The sequence below is a fragment of the Pristis pectinata genome, chromosome 2 (assembly GCF_009764475.1).
Source record: "Pristis pectinata isolate sPriPec2 chromosome 2, sPriPec2.1.pri, whole genome shotgun sequence".
Taxonomy (NCBI): domain Eukaryota; kingdom Metazoa; phylum Chordata; class Chondrichthyes; order Rhinopristiformes; family Pristidae; genus Pristis; species Pristis pectinata.
In genome coordinates this window covers 25,314,575-25,333,832 of record NC_067406.1, presented here as the reverse complement: position 1 = coordinate 25,333,832, position 19,258 = coordinate 25,314,575, and the positions used below count along the sequence as shown (strand labels likewise).

Below are 19,258 nucleotides of genomic sequence, written 5' to 3'. Positions count from 1 at the left end.
AATAAATTGGATCTCATGTCAGTTAAGTTCCTTAATTAGCTTTCATTTTCCTAGGACCCAGCTACCCTGGCACCAAGTCCCTGTACCATAACAACTTGGATGCAAATGTAGGAAATACAATTAGCAAGTTTGCAGATGACATGAAAATTGGTGGTGGTGTTGGTAGTGAGGGCAGTCTTAATCTGAGGTAAAATAAGCAGGACAATGAAATTTAATCCTGATAAGTGTGAGGTGATGCATTTTACGGGGTCTAATAAGGGGAGGACATTTACCTTAAATGGTAGTGTGTTAGGGAATATTAAGGAACAAAGGGACTTATGTACAAGTCCACAGATCTCCAAAGGTGGCAGCACAGGTAGATAAAAAAGGTAAAGACACACAGAATACTTGCTTTTGTTAGCATAGAGTATAAAAGCAGGGAAGTCTTGGTACAACTTTATAAAATATTGGTTAGGCCACAGCTGGAATACTGTGTATAGTTCCGGTCACTCTGCTGTAGGAAGAACATGATTGCATTGGAGAGATGCAGAGGAAATTCACCAGTATATTTCCTGGGAGTGTTTCAGTTACGAGGAGAGACTGAATAGACAGTGTGCATTTTCCTTGGCGAAGACAGAGGAGAAACTTGATAGAGGTATACAACATTTTGAGAGGCATAAATAAGGTAGATAGTAAGATGCCTTTCCCCATAGCAGAGGTATTCAAGGCCAAAGGGTATATATGTTTGAGTAAAAGGTTAAGAAGGGATCGGAAGAAGAACTTTTCACCCAGGGGATGGTTGCAATCTGGAATTCTCTGGTCAAGAAGATGGCAGAAGCAAGTACTCAGAATATTGAAGCATCAAGGCATAGTAGCCCAAAGACCAAGTGCCAGTAAATGGGATTAGCGCAGATGGATACTAGATTGTCAGCGTGGACACGGTGGCAGAAGAGCCCATTTCTGTGCTGTATGCATGACTTAATGACTATTATTTCTGGTGAATGAAGCTAAGTGCTTTGTAACAAAATATACTTTGGGACATATGACCAAAAATTGCAGCTCCTAATATTCCTGAAGAACAAGAAGAAATTCCATCAGTGTTCCTTGTAGAAATCACAGCAGAGCACAAACTGGCAAAAAGGGACGATGTCAAAACATCCTCAGAACATTCTATGTGCCTAAAGCAGGCATTGAGGTGAACGTAGTAATAAATTGAGAGAAATGGATGCAGCATTCAGGAAGGATATATTAAAAAGGATGGGTTAGGAAGGAGAGCAATTGAGCTACAATGCTGAATGCAAATGGCAAAATTCTTTGGATTTCACCAGGTTAGTGTGGTGAATCGTTAACCAATCAAGGTTTATGAAGATTTTATCTTTATGGCAAAATAATGATGGGTGTGAGGTGTGGAGGATAATCAGGAGCAGTGAGAAGATAATTTGGGTGGGTGGAGTTGGGAACAAGGCCAATTCTCTTGGTTTTTCTTAACCATGGCATTTTTACAAATGGATCCCAATGAAGAGGCCCCAGTGGATCATTAGGTCAGAGGGAATATAATGGCCTTGGTCGGAGGCATGGGGGGGAGTGGGGAAGATGCGTAGTGGTGTGTGGAATGGGGCATGAAAGTGATTCCAGCTACTGGAATCACAACTGTATCTCTGTGTGTACATGTGATAGAGCAAACACAAGAAAGATTTGCCAGATGAGTCAGAATCAGATTTATTATCACTGACATAGTGAATTTTTTTTGTTTTGCAGCGGCAGTACAGCGCAAGACATGAAAATTACCATGTTACAAAACTAAGTAAATAGTGCAACAGAAAAATAACGAAATAGTGTTCATGGACCATTCAGAAAACTGATGGTGGAGGGGAAAAAGTTGTTCCTAAAGGTAGGGGTAGGGTTTGTCCTATGTAGGAGTGATTAAGCAGATTGGGTGTATACTTTGTCAAGTTTATAAGAATGAAAGGTGATCTTATTGAAATACAGAAAATTGCTAAGGAGCTTGACAGAATAAATGCAGAGATGATGCTTCCTCTGGCTTGGTTACCTAGAACCAGGGTTCAATGTCAGAAAACAATGAGTCAACTTCTTCACCTAGATGCTACTGAATCTTCGAAATTCTCTGCCCAAGAGGGCTCTGGAGGTTCAGGCTTTGAGCATGTTGATAATGTTTTTGATATTAAGGAAATCAAGGGATGTGTGCTTGGTTTAGTGGAATCAGAATTATTATCACTGACTTATAGGGCATGAAATTTGTTGTTTTACAGCAGCAGTACAGTGCAAAGACAAAAAATTACTATAAATTACAAAAATAGTGCAAAAAAGGAATAATGAGTCAGTGAGGACCTTTCAGAAATCACTGAGTGCGAGTCTTCAAGCTCCTGTACCTCCTTCCCAATGGTAGTAACGAGAAGAGGGCAGGTCCTGGGTGGTGAGGGCCCTTAGTTATAGATACCACCTTTTTGAGGCACCACTTCTTGAAGATGTCCTCAATGGCTGGGAGGGTTGTGCCCATGATGGAGCTGGCTGAGTCTACAACACTCAGCACCCTCTTGCGATCCTGTGCATTGGAGCCTCCATACCAGGCTGTGATGTAACCAGTCAGAATGCTCTCCACCCTACATCTATAGAAATTTGCAAAAATCTTTGGTGACATACCAAATCTCCTCAAACTCCTAATGAAGTAGAGATGCTGGTGTGCCTTCTTCATGGCTGCATCAATGTATTGGGCCCAGGATAGATCGTCAGACACTGACACCCAGAAACTTGAAGCTGTTCACCCTTTTCACTGCTGACCCCTCAATGAGGACCGGCATGTGTTCTCCTGATTTCCCCTTCCTGAAATCCACAATCAGTTCCTTGGTCTTGCTGACATTGAGAGGTTATTGTTGCGACACCACTCCTGTACTCCTCGTCACCACCTGAGATTCTACCAACAAATTTATATATGCCGTTTATGCTCTGCTTAGCCACACAGTCATGAGTTGTAGAGAGAGTAAAGCCTAGGCTAAGTATGCATCCTTGAGGTGCACCTGTGTTGATTCCCAGCAAGGAGGAGATGTTACTACCAATCCGCACGGACTGTGGTCTCCCGATAAGGGAGTCAAGGATCCAGTTACAGAGGGAGGTACAGAGGCCCCAGTTTTTTAAGCTTGTTGACCAATACTGAGGGGATAAATGGTGTTGAGCGCTGAGCTGTAGATCGATGAACAGCAGCATGACGTACATTTTGTCTTTGTCTAGGTGCTCCAAAGCAGAGTGGAGAGCCATTGGGATTGTGTCTGCTATAGATGTGTTGTAGCGGTAGGAAAAATTGTGGTGCTGAAGTGAGAGATCAGCTATGATCTCACTGTATGTTGGAGAATAGCAGGAATGATGTTCTCATGAGTAAAGTGAACATGTGGCTTAACAATAGCATGCAAGATAGGGGTTCTACTCCATAGGATCCTGGGCAGTGAGAAACTGTTCTACTGGTTGCATGGAGGCAGGCTCCAATATTACCAGGAAACAATAAATGGGGGTACAAAAGCAAAATATTAAAAAAGCAAAAATCTGAAATGAACAGGACTGCCTCAAGATTTTAGTCTAGTAAACTGGCTGTAGGAAGAAGTGGAAAATGGAGTATCAATAAATCAATTTAAAAGGAAACAAAAAAAGACAAATGTTATCGTCAGTAATTGCACACAGGAATAGGGAAAACTAATCAATGTAAATAAAAAGGGGGAAAAAATAAACATTTGAGTAAAACATTAATGGAGAATGACATTTTAGGGGGTGATTTTATTTTAGAATATAAACAAATGGATGCAATAAGGAACTTATTGAATGAACTACAAGTGCAAGTTCAACCAGGAGGGCTTGACATTTTTGTCATTTCTGAAGTACAGGTGCAAGATGGTTGGGACAAAAAAAAAATGAACATACTAGAATAAAACACCTTAGATAGACACATGAATGATAGAGAAATCGGGAGCTACGTGGGAGGGAAAGGTTAGATAGATCTTAGAGCAGGATAAAATGTCGGCACAACATTGTGGGCCGAAGGGCCTGTACTGTGCTGTAGTATTCTATGTTCAGTGGGACAGAAGCTGTCCTTGAGCCTGGTGGTATGTGCCCTCATGTTCCTGTATCTTCTGCCTGATGGGAGAGGGGAGAAGAGAGAATGACCTGAGTGGGTGGGGTCTTTGATTATGCTGCCTGCTTCACCAAGGCAGCGAGAGGTTGACAGATCAACGTGAACAGTCAAATAAAATTAAATGTATTCATGTTGGTATAAAATATTTGATCATATGGTAGTCCTGTCATTGGCTCACAAATGCATTCAGAGATTTGGCCAACATGTACACCTGAAAGAATGTGCCTGGGGCACACAGCAAGAAACACTGTGCAAGCAGCTGATGAGCTTGGCCAGTCATCAAAACAACTGGGCTATTATCTTATTGAATTGATGAAGAGACTGCATTTAATTTTGTCAAGTTCTTAAAAAAAGACTGAAAAAGAAATATGCTACAAAGCTCAAAATCAACATAAGATATTTTTCACAATTACTTTAGGAAAAAATTGGCCAGAAATACAAATATTTGGACAGCCAAGGGCTGATTAAGGATAGTCAGCATGGCTTTGTGCATGGTAGATTGTGTTTAACCAATCTTGTAGAGTTTTTCGAAGAGGTTACCAAGAAAGTAGATGAAGGAAAGGCTGTGGATGTTGTCTACATGGACTTTAGTAAGGCCTTTGACAAGGTCCCACATGGGAGGTTAGTTCAGAAGGTTCAGACACTAGGTATCCATGGAGCTTGTAAACTGGATTCGAAATGGCTGTATGGGAGAAGAGAGTGGTAGTGGATGATTGTTTCTCAGACTGGAGGCCTGTGACTAGTGGTGTGCCTCAGGGATCTGTGCTGGGACCATTGTTGTTTGTTGTCTATAATCAATGATCTAGATGATAATGTAATAAATTGGATCAGCAAGTTTGCTGATGACACTAAGATTGGAGGTATAGTGGACAGCGAGGAAGGCTTTCAAAGCTTGCAGAGGCATCTGGACCAAATAGAAAAGTGGGCCAGAAAATGGCAGGTCTGCATTAAATTCCACAAATGTGAAGTGTTGCATTTTGGAAGGACAAATCAAGGTAGGACATACACAGTAAATGGTAGGGCATTGAGGAGTGCAGAGGAACAAAGGGATCTGGGAGATCAGATACCTAATTCCCTGAAAGTGGCGTCGCAGGTAGACAGGGTTGTAAAGAAGGCTTTTGGCATCCTGGCATTCATAAATCAAAGTATTGAGTATAGGAGTTGGGATGTTATGGTGAGGTTGTATAAGACATCGGTGAAGCCAAATTTGGAGTAATGTGTCCAGTTCTGGTCACCTAACTATAGGAAGAATATCAGTAAGATTGAAAGAGTGCAGAGGAGATTTACTAGAATGTTGCTGGGTCATCAGGAGTTGAGTTACAGGGAAAGATTGAACAGGTCAGGACTTTATTCCTTGGAACGCAAAAGAATGAGGGGAGATTTGATAGAGGTTTAGAAAATTATGAGGGGTATTGACAGAGTAAATGCAAGTAGGCTCTTTCCACCTAGATTAGGAGAGATAAGTACAAGAGGACATGGCTTTACGGTGAAAGGGGAAAGGTTTTGGGGGAACGTCTTCACTCAGGGTGGTGGGAGTGTGGAATGAGCTGCCATCTGATGTGGTAAATGTGGGCTCACTCTCAAGTTTTAAGAATAAATTGGGTAGATACATGGATGGGAGAGGTCTGGAGGGTTTTGACCTGCACCCAGTCCTTTGGGACTAGCGGAATAAAGTTTTGGCACAGACTAGAAGGGCCAAATGGCCTGTTTTTTCTGCACTCTAGTGTTCTATGGTTCTAAATAAATCCTGCTAATTAACATGATAAATGGAAGTAAGGCACTTCCAAGCAGTTTTCCCTGGAATGGAGCTAATCTACAGGGTGAAGTGGAGGTGTTTACCATTTAAAGCCAACAATACTCCAGACTCGGTCTTTGTGCTGCAGTACACACAATACTTGCACATGCGCATGTTTAGAGGTGTGCTCCAAGTTATCGTCCACTTGTTCACTAAAGCCCATGAAAGAATGGGCCTTGTGCTCAGGTCCCACTGAAACAAATTTTGAACAAAGTTTTCAGCTGATGGTAGGTAGGTCATACCCGACAAATCCAAGTGCAGAAGAATTCCAATGAATATCATTTGTAAGTACTTGCAGATGGCTTCTGATAAAATCCCTCAGCCGTAACAATCGGCTAAAAGTGGAAGCTCACGGGACCAGTGGAAATTGGCGCAATGCAAGAGAAAAGGGAATAGGGATAAAAGACAGCTACTTAAATAGGCAGGATGTGACGAGTACTATACCTCAAAGATGCATGCTGCATCCTCAGCTATTAACTGTGCTTATAAATACATGTGATTAAATGACAAAAAGGCACTACTGCAAAGAATACAGTTGGAATTATATTTCAAACACAAATTAAAAGACCAATTGAATGCACAAAACTGTGACCAATGTATTTAAAACACTGTTAAGCAGCAGTGAATTACAGGATCCATTTTGGAACATCCTTCCTTATATTTAGTGCCTTGGTTCTAGAGAGGGTATGGAAAGTAATTGCAAGAATGGTCTCAAGGAAAAAGGATTTCAGCTGCAAGATTAGATTGGAGTAACTGGGTTGCTTTCCTTGGAGCAGAGGAGATGAGAGATTTGATTGAGGTGTACAAGATCATGATGGGCTTAGACAGGAGTAAATAATGTTCTCGATAAGAGGTGGTTCAAGGGGCAAGGGATTTACAAAACAAGTGAGGGGCCAAAGATACTGGGTGGGAGGGGGTGGGGGGGGGGGAAATGGAGGGGGCAGTGGGTAGAAGGTAATGAAAAGAAAACACAAAAAGTGCAGTGTTATGATTTCAAATAAACAGCCGTGTATGGATTATGATAATAGAATTATTGTCATAGAGCATAGTAACAGGCTACTTCGCCAGTACATGCACGATGATCAGTGGGTACCTATCCATATTAATCCCAGACGTGGAGGAGTAGAGAGTATTGAGGAGACAGGAAGGTTGCAGAGAGACCTAGATAGTTTAGGAGAATGGGCAAGGAAATGGCAGATGAGATTCAATGTTGAGAAATGTGCCTTTGTACACTTTGGAAACAGAAATAAACAGGCAGATTATTATCTAGAAGGGGAGAAAATTCAAAGCACAGAAGTACAAAGGGACTTGGGGGTACTCATGCAGGATACCCTAAAGGTTAACCACCAGGTCAGATCAGCAGTAAGGAAAGCAAATGCTATGTTGGCATTCATTTCAAGAGGTATAGTGTATAAATGTAGGGAGGTGTTGATGAGGCTTTACGGGGCACTAGTGAGGCCTCATTTGGAATACTGTACACAGTTTTGGGCCCCATATCTTAGGAAGGATGTACTGATGTTGGAGGGGGTTCAGAGGAGATTTACGAGGATGATTCCCAGAATGAAAGGGCTTACATATGAGGAGCGTTTGTCAGCTCTTGGACTGTAGAGAGGGTACAGGTTTAAAACAGAGATGAGAAGAAACTTCTTTAGCCAGAGGGTAGTGAATTTATGGAATTCTTTGCCACGTACAGCAGTGGAGGCCCAATCATTGGAGGTGTTTAAGGAGGAGATAGACAGGTATCTAATTAGTCAAGGTATCAAGGGATATGGGGATGAAGCTGGAAATTGGGGCTAGAAAGGAATAGTGTTTTGTTTCTTTTTTCCTTTAGCTCATGGAGCAGACTTTTCCCCCCATTTCTCATTTCTTTTCCCCTTTCTTTTCTTTGGAGCAGACTCGATGGGTTGAATGGCCTACTTCTTCTCCCTTGTCTTGTGTGATATCTTGTGATCTTCCAGCACATGGCCCATAGCCTTCCATGTCTAGGCAAATTCAAGTGCTTGTCTAGATACTTAAACGCTGTCAGCAACTCTACTTCCACCAGTTTTGCTGCTCTGGGTGAAAAATGGTCCCCCTCAGAATCTCTCACCCCTTACCCTAAATTTATGTCCTCTAGTTTTACCTCTGAAAAAAAGGGAAAGAATTCCTGCAGTCTACCCTATCTATACCCCTCAAATTTTATATACCTTATTCACGTCCCTCTTAACCTCCTCTGCCAGGAAAACATACCTAGCTTCCACAATCTCTCCTCATAACTGAATTTCCATCCCAGGCAACGTTCAGTTTCTTGCATCTCCATCCTGGTGAATCTCATCTGCACTCTCTTCAGTGCTATCACACCTTTCCTATAGTGTGGTAACCAGAACTGCATGCAGTAGTCCAGTCAAGGTGTGACTAATAAAGTTGGATCTTAACCTCCCCTGATCTTGTAATCAATACCCCAACTAATGAAGGCCAGCATCCCATGTGCCTTCTTAACCAGGTTATCTATCAGGTTTTCACCTTCAAGGATCTTTGGATTTGCGCACCAAGGTCCCTCTATTCTTCAATACTCCATGGCACCTCACCATTCAGCCTCATTAGCTTTCCTAAAATACATCACCTCACATTTAATCGGGAGTAAACTCCATCTGCCATTTCTCAGCCCATTTTACCAACTCATCAATATTATAGTACATGGTTTAGAGGGATATGGGCCAAATGCAGGCAAATGGGGCTAACTTAGATGGTAATCTTGGTCGACACTGACCAGTTGGGCCGAAGGGCCTGTTTCCTTGCTGTATGACTATGCTTCCTTTTTTTCCCCCCCTTTAGCCAACCCTCAATATCCCCCCAAAAAGGGAAATGATCTGAAGGGAATGGGACTGACCAGAATGCTGTACAGAGAACATACATTTCTCCTCAATGAGATAAGTGACCTCTGCAAACAGTGGAAGCCAGGAAATATTTATTTGTTCACAGCAAGTGCTCATTCCTAATTGCTCTGGAAGTGTTTTGTTTTGCCATTTCAGAGGAAATTTAAGACTCATAGTGCTATGGACCTGGATCAGGTAAAACAGAGCAAATTCCCACTTTAGTAAACAAGGTTGATCCAATGGCAATTTGACAGTTTCGTTATCACCATTACTGTATTTTTATTTTATAGTTATTTAAATGTTAGAATTTAAGTTTTCCAACTGCAGTGGAATTCAAACACTTGTCTCCAAATCAATAGTCCGAGGTCACTGGATACTAGTGCAATAACTATACTTCTGTATCTCATGTGTACTTACGGGTCTATGTACATTGATCTTTAATACATCAGGGACAGAGGTAGATAATACCCAAAAGGCTAGAGGAATGCTGTTGTTTACATCCAAATAGAGATTGCACTACATCCACAAAGCACTGTTAAAAGCAAAATTAGACTCCAAGGTTTAAATTATGAGGGGAGGTTACATAAACCAATCTGACCAAGGGTTTACAAAATGTTATAAGAAGGGAATAGATAAGAGTGGATGAGTAAGAAAGCTGGTACTGGATTCTAAGTGACCTCAGGTGCTGTCTGCTTGGAGTTCGAGTGTTAAGCCTGCGACCACGTGGTTTCTTCTGTGTACTCTAGTTTCTTCTCACTTCCCATTGACAAGCTTACAGGTTATTTGGCTACTTAAAATTGCCCCTCGTGTAGATGGATGTGGGAGCTTTGGCAGGGTTAAGTTGGCAGGCAGACAGATTGCTGGGAAATTTGTTGGGGAATGAAACAGATGGGATTTTTCTGAGAAAATGGGTTAAGTGGAAAACAAGTAAAATTGCAGATGCTGGAATCTGAAACTAAAAACAGAAGTGCTGGAAGAGCTCAGTCAGTTAAGCAGCATCTTTAGAAAGAGAAATCAGGAAATGTTGTTTTGGGTCAGCAACCCTTTCTCAGAACTGGTGGTTTTATTTAAAACAGTTTTCAAGGCAGATCTGGGAGAAGGAATGAGGTGCAAGACAAAAGCCCTATGGAGGTAGGTTAAGACTGATCAGGTGATAAGAAACAAGTACTGACCGTTAGCAAGATATTTTTAAGAAACACGGTGAGAAAGAAAAATGATAAGATTTTATAATACAAGTTAAACAATTCAATTTCAATGATGGGTCAAATGTTCTCTCATGTCCAAAATATGAAAAACATCCCTTTGTTAGTGCTTACTACATATACCACTTTTACAGCTTGCCATTAGTGTCTCTTTAGCTCCAGAACACTCCCAGAGACATGCATCAATACAATTCGCCATGGTAGGGCAGCAGTAGTACTACTGGACTATTAATCCACAATGTGCAAATTCAAATCCCAGTTTGAGAATTTGAATTTATGATTGAAAACAAGTGGCTTAGCAACACAAAAGATGTGACTGGAAAACCCAGTGGATTTTCACAAAATCTCCATAGACATGCTAAATGTTCTCTATGGAATGAAACCTACTTTACTATCCAGTGCAGACTCTAGCCAATCACTTGACTCCACTACATCAGCAGTTCAAGATAGCAGACCACCTCAAGGACAGAAAACTTGCCAGCAATACACACTTTCATAGAATGGGTCAATTCCTGGGTCATTATCTACAAAGATCCTAACAGGTCAGACTAAATCAATCAAATCTGCCTTGAATGAACCGAGGTGGAGGAATTACAAGAAGGGCAGAAAGAATGAATTTACAATAAAAGCTCCACCAAATTCTCAGGAACCTAAACCAAGCTCTTACAAACTAGAGAAAACGTGAATGGAAACGTGACCCCATTTCTTTCTGGGCATTTTAAAGTAGGTTAATGCACGTTCATGTTACTCTTATTCTGGAAGAACGAGGAGGTATGACAAACAGATTCCCTTCACTAATACAAATGGATGATTATGAGCAGATCGGAATCCATTTTGGCCATGTGATGCTCGACAGTGCACTTGCCAGTAGTATTATTAGAGATCCTTGCACCACAACCAAAAATGTTATCTTTATTTTGTTTCTTGTGGCCACTAACTGCAGTGTATGATAAGCTTGCAATTGACTTGCTCTTGGGGCTCTTATTTCTCTAAACTGGTCACCAAGGTCTCAGAGTGGGGCAGGTAATAGAACTGCTAACTGACAGCTCCAGCAAATTGGGTTCAATCCAAAACTCTGGTGCTGTCTGTGTGGAGTTTACATGCTCTCAGTGACAGTGTGGGTTTCCTCCAGAGGCTCAGTTTCCTCTCACATCAAAAAAAAGAGTTGGTAGGTTAACTGGCTACTGTGAATTGCCCCTAGTGTGTACATGAATGGTAGGTGAGCGAGAGAGAGTGAAATTAATGCAAAACAAAAAGGATGTTCGAAGGTCAGTGTAAATTCCAAATGGCAGAAGGGTTAGTTTTCATGCTGCATCTCTATGAACTTATTGATCTCTAATCACAGCACTGATTAACATGTGCACTTACCCACTCAGCTGATTGCCATTGTAGCTGAACAGCAAATCAAAAGTGACAATGAAACCAAAAGAAACCAAAGTGCCAAATGATCATCATTTTCAGCTTTTATAGCCAATCATGGTGGCCTTCATGAGCCGCAGTCATAGCAAATAGCTTTTTTTGTTTAAAAGCCCAATTTCACTGAAGTAGTAAGATAAAAGATTATCATCTACATCAATTTTTAAAATATATTCAGTGTATTGCCCTTCTCTAACATTACGATCTTCCACTTTAACAAACAGCTTGTGAAATAGGCTAAAGATTTAACAAATAGGTTAGGATGAGTTCTTCTTGAAAATGATCCTGGCAAACTCGCAGCACTTTCAAACAAAAGGAGAGGCCCTTCTGGAAAGAGTGGCTTTTGTTTCTCTTTCTACACTGAAGCCTCCTCCTTGTGCTTGCAAAGCTCCAGCTAATCCCACCAGTTACAGCCATTCAAGAGACAGTGGGCCAACGACAAAATGAATTAGCACATACATCACTTCGCACACAAGGGCAGCAGTGGAGAGTCACATGACTGCAAAGAGCAAGATAAACACAACTAATCCTCACTGAATCGTAGCTGCTGCCATGTTGGCAAAGATTTGCAGAATATTTTTCCAATCACTCCAACTGTTGATAGGTAGCTACTATCAGCAAATTTGCAGACAAGTCTGAATGCTGGCCAAATAGAAGGCAGCAGAAATAGGGCAAGTAATTAAGACGTTAACATTTTCTTTAAAAAAATTCCAATCCTAAAGCAGGAAACAAAGTTTACTTTTGCTAAATTAATGCTTGTGGAAATATTAAATTTTTCATAAAGATAAACATTTGAATCCCTGCAGCAGAAATTAGGTTGCACCTGCATTGCAAAGGTAGAAATTGAAAGTTTGGCAGAGTATATAAATAAATCTGGTTATTTAATTAACTACATTAGTTCAGCCATCTAAACATCAAAGGATATCAAAGTTGTAGCTCTCCAGATGGCATGTTGGGCAAAAGGATTCCCTGACATCGAAAATAAATTTACATGTGACTAAAGATATCTTATCTTAAATAATCCAAAAAAAAGTCTCTGGTTGATTCCCAAACTGTACATTCCCTGCATTTCAGAGTATTAAAGGATTTGTACCATCTTTTATATGAAAAAGAGATTTTTGTTTTGCTTTTAAATGTCTAACTCCAACTTTAATACTCTGCCCTCGTTCAGATTTGTCAACAGTGAATCATACTGTTGAGGCGGTGTTACGAATCAGCAACAAAAGAAACACAGAGTCATGATTCAGTGTTAAAAACTATTTTATTAATCACTACTTATGATAATAAGAAAAATAAAAGTAAATATGTTTGTACGTTAGAAGTAAAAATGTTAAACCTTGAACATTAACCCCAAAAACTAAATTCTTCGTGTGTGTGTGTGTGTGTGTGTGTGTGTGTGTGTGTGTGTGTGTGTGTGTGTGTGTGTGTGTGTGTGTGTGGGGCAAAGTCCCAAACTCCAAGTCCAGGAATGGTTCTTAAAGTTCAGTTCCGCAAGCCATAAGGTGAAACATGAGCAAAGGCTTCTTCAACAACCACCGTTGTCTGAAGATAAGACGTAGATGTAGAGAACATAGAGAGAGTAATTATGAAATCCAAATGTTCCACGATGGAACCCAAACGACACCTCAGTGTTTACTCGGTAGTGACTTCCTCACCCTGAAAAGCATCGGAATCGTTGCCGTCCACACAAATACCCGTTTCCTTCTACAGGTCAGCAACAAAGTGAACTCCACCAGATTACTTCCAATTTCCATACATGGATTGCAGCAACAGACACAGTTATTGTTTCTCATCCATCGATACAGAAACTAGCAGGCTGGTGTCTCTCTCCCTTTTTGCTCTCTCTCCCTTTTTGCTCTGACCTCGACTGACTTCTTCAACAACGTCATTATGTCCTTTATCTTCTGTTGACGTAAGCACGCCACACACACACACACACACACTACTAACTCTACCTTCAAGGGACATTCACTGAGTCCGTAACAGGCGGCAATTGGGGCAACTTGCTCAGATTGCCAAGCTGTTTAATTAGCCCCACGGCCCTGTTCTTTCCCCACAACTGCCCATTTCTTCTCAGTTTGAACTTTAACTGAAAGCATGGCAACATGTACAGAAGACAGTTAGACTTTAAAAAGAGGATATGGACAGAATTGGTGGACATGTGATATATGAAATATAAAGCATACAATATTACATTGCATTATTAAAAGATTTTTCCAAATTAAAAGTATGACAGTGTTGGATTCGACTGTTTTTAATTAGCTTTTTAACATGTTCTAGTGTTTAATACACCTCAAGTGGCTGCACAAGAAATGGCTGCTTGCTAGCTTATTGGTTCGTCCATCAGGTGAATATGTGGTTTTTTCATTGGTTGGTTTGGTCACAAGTATCTAATAGGTTTCCTGATTGGACTATTGTTAGCTAAAGAGCATCTCTTATCTCAGGTATAAAAGGTGTCGTCTTTTTGTTAATCTCTCTCTCTTGCTCTTCCTCCCCTGGCCTGAGCTCTCTTTTGTTCCCTGTGTCTTGGCTCAAAGCTAGTGCCATGTGCTCTGTAACTGCTTGTTTTAAATTTTCCCAATAAAACTTTGTGAAGCACCAAATTGTTTTCAACTCATTCCTGGACTCCTGAAAGAACCTGTGTATTCAAAAGTAACTGGATCCGACAACAGGGAAGCTCAGTCCTGCATTGTATTGCCTCCTGCACATAGGACCTGCTAGACACTGCTTGCAATCTGGATGCTACCAGTTTGATCAACTTAAGAATGAGCACCAGCTGGAGGCATTACGAGAGTAGTGCGGATAACACATTATTACGGGCCATTAGCACAAGGCTACCTACACGACTTCCTCCTTCCTTCCCTTTGGTGGTCAAAAGGGAAGGAGGAAGGCAGTTAGGTAGGTAGTCAAGGAACCCTCAGAATGCATCTCACTTCAGAACCATTTTTCTGCATTAGAAAATGGTGTGTGGGAAAATGTTCCTCTGGCTCTTTAAATGAGGCTACAGTGCTTAGAAACAAAGAAAGGAAGGCAATCATTTTGCTGGGGTTGTATTACATTTCTCTTGTCTCTACTGCTGTTAGGAGAAGATATGTAGTAACAAAGAGGTATAAAAATAATAGGATTATATTAGGAAGGGGTTTCAACCTCCCCAGTATTAACTTTAGGCTTAGAGAAATCTTTTAAAACGAGTCCAGGAGAATTCTTTGAGCTAGTATGTTGATACAGTAGCTCTACCAGAGAAGGTGCAGTACTAGAATGTAATCAGGCAATTGACCAGAGTCAATGGAATAACATTTTGGGGATAGTGACCATTTACTCCAAGTTTTAAAAGTTAAGGGAAAGGGATGGCATGAAAATTGAAAGAGCATTCATGGACAATATGTTCCTGTAAGGGCAGGAGGACAGCAAGTCAAAGTCGAAGGGATTAAGGGATATTGAGGACTGGCTAAAGAGAAAAAGGAAGCAGAATGGCAGGTATAGAGAAATGAAAACAATGGTGGCCCAAAAAGGAGTATTAAAAGTGCAGTGGGTACTAAAAGGGCAAAGAGGGGGCACAATACATCACTGGCAGATAAGATTAAAGAAAATCGCAAGGCATTTTCTTAAGTACATTCAGGGCAAGAGGACAACCAGAGAAAGAATACGCTAGATTGGTTGGGTTGGTTTTCTTTGCCATGGAGAAAGCTGAGGGGTGGGAATCTGACTGGGGTATACAAAATTATGAGAGACATAAGGTAGATAGAAACCTTTTCCCTTAGCAGAGGTGTCTATAATCAGAGATAAAAAGGACTTTTTAAAAAAGAGAGGAACAGAGATTTGAGGAAGAAACTTCAACCCAATGGTTGAAATATGGAAAACACTCCGGCAGGTATTCTCCCAACATTTAATAAATATTTAAGCACCTGAAACACCATGGCATGGAAGACTACAGACCATAATTAGGCACTGATAGCTGGTATGGATATGTTGGACCAAAAAGGCCAGTTTCTGTGTACTAATGACTATGTAGTAGGAAGGATGAGAAGAGAAAATAAATTATAGAACATACAAATTAAATGGCAATATAAACAGAGTTACAAAAAAAAATATGGGGGTGCACATTCATAAATGGTCCAAAGTGCAAGATATGTTGCGAAAGTGGTTTAAAAATTATGTGGGATCCTGAATTTTATAAATGAAAGCATACATTACAAGAACAAGCAAATTATGAACCACCTTTATAAGATAATGGTTTTGTCAGTTCTTGCCACCATAATTTAGGAAGGATGTGAAGGGGTTAGACTGAGGGTTAGACTGAGTCCAGAGAAGAGATTTACTGGTACAATTCCAGGGATAAAGGGTCTTCAGTTGTGTGGATGGATTGGAGAAGCTGGGGGCTGCTCTCCTTAGAGCAGAGGAAATTGAGAGGGGAGCTGATGGAAAGAATTGAAAAAAAAATTATGAAGGGTCTGGACACAGTAGGGAGCAACTGTCCTATTGGAAGAAGGGTCAAGAATCAGAGGATATGGAACAAAGTCTCAAAATCAGAAGAGACATCTGCTCAGGGCAGAGATGAAGCAAACAGCAAATTGTTGGAATTCTCTGCCCAAGAGGGACATGGAGCTTCATTTGCCGAATACATTCAAAGCAGGGATTAATGTACTTTTAGATATTAAGGGAATCAAAATACATGGGATTAGTGCAAGAAAATGGAGGATGTAGCAGAAGGAGTCCAATGGCCTACTGCTTATATTACTTGTGTTCTTAAGGTAACTAACAAAAGAACCAATAAAGTGACATCATGAAAAACTTACATAAGTGCACTGCCATGAGGGCAATAGAGGAGGAAGATTAAATTGCCATGTTCAAAAAGGAACTGAGTAAGTACTTTTAAAAAACCTGCAGGTCCATTTGGAGAGAGCAAGGTGATTGCATCCAGCTGAATTACTCACAGTGCTGGCACATACTTGATGGGTCAATTCGCCTCCTCCCACATTGTCACTTTTGTAACTGAAAAGGTTTTTTTTCCCCCCCAAATTAATGTTGTATCTGCTTTCAACACCCTTTCAAACAGTGCATTCCAAGTCAGAGGGATGAATTTCTTAAAATCTTTACCCTACTGAAACACCACCATTTTAAAAAGGTTCTACCCCCCATATATGCCAAGTTCTTGCAAACTGTTCTGAATGTAACCCTTTAAGCCTTGTTCCCCCTGAGCTTTGGAATTCCCTCCCTAAACCATCTGTCAGCTTTCAGAAAAGCTCTCCCATCCACAGATATCAGTTGGGAATGGACAATAAATATGACATCCACGTTTGTCACATCATAACAAGGATGTCACAAATTACAGGAAATCATAAAAATTCATCTCATTCACAAAGGTAAACACTGCAGAATCAGCACACGTCCAATGAGCTGAATCACTTCTATGTTGTACCATTATTTGCTACATGCAATCTCGACCTCAAATCTCTCTCCTCCTGATCAACGACCCCATGTATTCTCATATCTGATGACAATTTACTTTGCAGATTGCCATATGCCTTCCAGAAATCCATGAAAGAGAACATCCATGGTATTGTTCTTTTGGATATTAGGAGCAATCTCCTCAAAAAGGTTCAACCGAATTGCTTAGTCATGAACGCTCCTGCAAAAAATATACTGATTCATCTATCTTCTAATGTTGATCACTGCATCTCTGACGGAACCCTCTCCATTTGTTTAACTGCCAGCTCTGTGTTACCAGGTCACATACTACAGATGATAACTGCAACACTGGCAATTTCCAGATTTAACGTGTTAAAATTAGAGCCCTTTGGAAAAGTAACTAAATGCTCTGTAACATCCTTGCATTACTCCGAAATATCCTTGGAACTTCATTTTAAATCCTTCATTACTGATTTATTCTACTTGCACTCGTGACTTTGTGAAGGTGACATACCACCTCATTTTCTCCTTTAATTATGACTACATGTATAAGCATTCAGCAAGAAAGTGAAACGCTGGGTGCTATGCTTGGGGAAGGGGCTAGAACAAAAAAAATGTTTGAGAAAAAATGCACTGGAGTTACTGAAATATCCTCAGCTTTCCCACGGAATGACAATTTTCACACAATACACCAGCAATCACAGCATCAGTAGCACTTCAGGCTCATGAAAATTATGTGCAACATTTTCAACTCCCTGAAATACACCTGTGACAGACAGGGAGAGGGAGGCATACAGGGAGAGAGCCCTTGAGATTCAACAACAAAATGCTGAAAATATACATCTTCTTACTAACATCAGTATTTGCAGTATTTTTCACTTTTATAATTAAGCCATTGTTTAAATAAACGCCATTCACCTGAAGATAAGCTTCAGAAATTCTGTGTTATGAAGTGCTGTTATCATGGAGAATTAATTGTTCTGTAGGAATACGACACGAGGATAGGGACATTCAGTTAACATTAATTATTAAATCAACCATTCTTACTTGGTTGCTATTGATTTGAAAGAAAGCAAGAATATTCAAGCAAATTGAAGTTCATGGTTTTATTTTTTTGTGGAAACGGTGACAGAATGGTGTGAAGAGGTTAACTAAATGCTTCAGTTTATACTCATTTTCTTACTTCACCCTTTTGGGAATTGTTCAAGGTGAGAACAAGAGTCTTTTTCCCCCCCCCCCCTTTTCCTGCCATTTTTCCCATGATAACACTGACCACCCAAAGAAAAAAAACACTACAAATTCAGGATAACAGAAATAAAATCAGAAGCTGAATCAAAACAGAAAGTGCTGGAAATACTTAGTAAGTCTGAGTATTCATGGCCAAAAAAAAGCAGTTAACATTTCAGGTTTTTGTAATCAAGCATTCAACAACAAAAAAAACACATGCAAAAATAAATTGCATTCCAAGTCAAGTTTACCCAAGAATAGAAATTACCTGCAAGAACAAAAAAAATCACTGGACAAGAACCTCTCTGAAGTCCTGTGGCTATGATAAATTGAAAATATTTCTACTTATGGTTGCACTTAAACTATTCATACTGTGACCATGTTTATTGATTTTTGTCATCTTGTTCTTAAAAATGCAAAAAAATTATTGCTGCCAACTTTTCCTATATCCATTTACATTGGTGCTGGTATTCCAATATTAAAAGGCAGGGTACCAAGGGCTGACATGATTGCATAGCTTTCAACCAGGAATGAAGTTTCTAAACATGGCTTTTTATGCAGGAGAGTCAGAGGGTAATTTCCCCTATTTTCAGCTCAAGGCCATTTCTTTAATATCCAGATTCTATTCCTACAGTTAATTAACCAGGGGCTATATGCAAATCATTCCTACTGATCTTCTACAGAAGTTTTCACAAATTATTTTTGGTACATCTTTAAAATACACTGTAATGTACAAAGGCAACAGCAACAATCTACTGAAGGGCAAAATAAAACTGCTTCAAATTTGAAACAAGAACAGAAAACACTGGAACTACTTGGCAGTTCAGGCAGCATATGTGGAGAGAAGTCAGGAGGATAACTTTTCATCACAAATGGGGAAAAAAAAATTAGAAAAAGGATGAAAACAATAAGGGAATACCTGTGATGGAGAGGAGACCAAAGATGGTGTCAACTAGGAGAGGGTGCTGCAGGCTTGTTAGTGGCAGCTAATGTGTCTGGAGGAGATGTAGACCGAGGGAGATGTAGACAGAGGGAGACAGAAGAGAAAAATCCTGAACTGTGCTGTAGTGTTCTATGTTCTATTCAGTGATTTTTCCAAGGGTGACAATGGCCAATATGAGGGGGCACAATTTTAAGGTAATTGGAGGAAGGTATAAGGGGGACGTCAGGGGTAAGTCATTTGTAAAAAAGAGTGGTGGGTGTGTGAAACGCACTGCCTGAAGAGGCTGTAGGGGCA

General features: G+C 40.4%; 1 protein-coding gene across 4 annotated transcripts in view; it reads right to left on the bottom strand.

The window, feature by feature from the left end:
* The window catches only part of ctif (CBP80/20-dependent translation initiation factor), a 159,750-nt gene that overhangs the window by 106,619 nt on the left and 33,873 nt on the right, over positions 1 to 19,258 (bottom strand). The gene's annotated exons all lie outside the window — the stretch shown is intronic.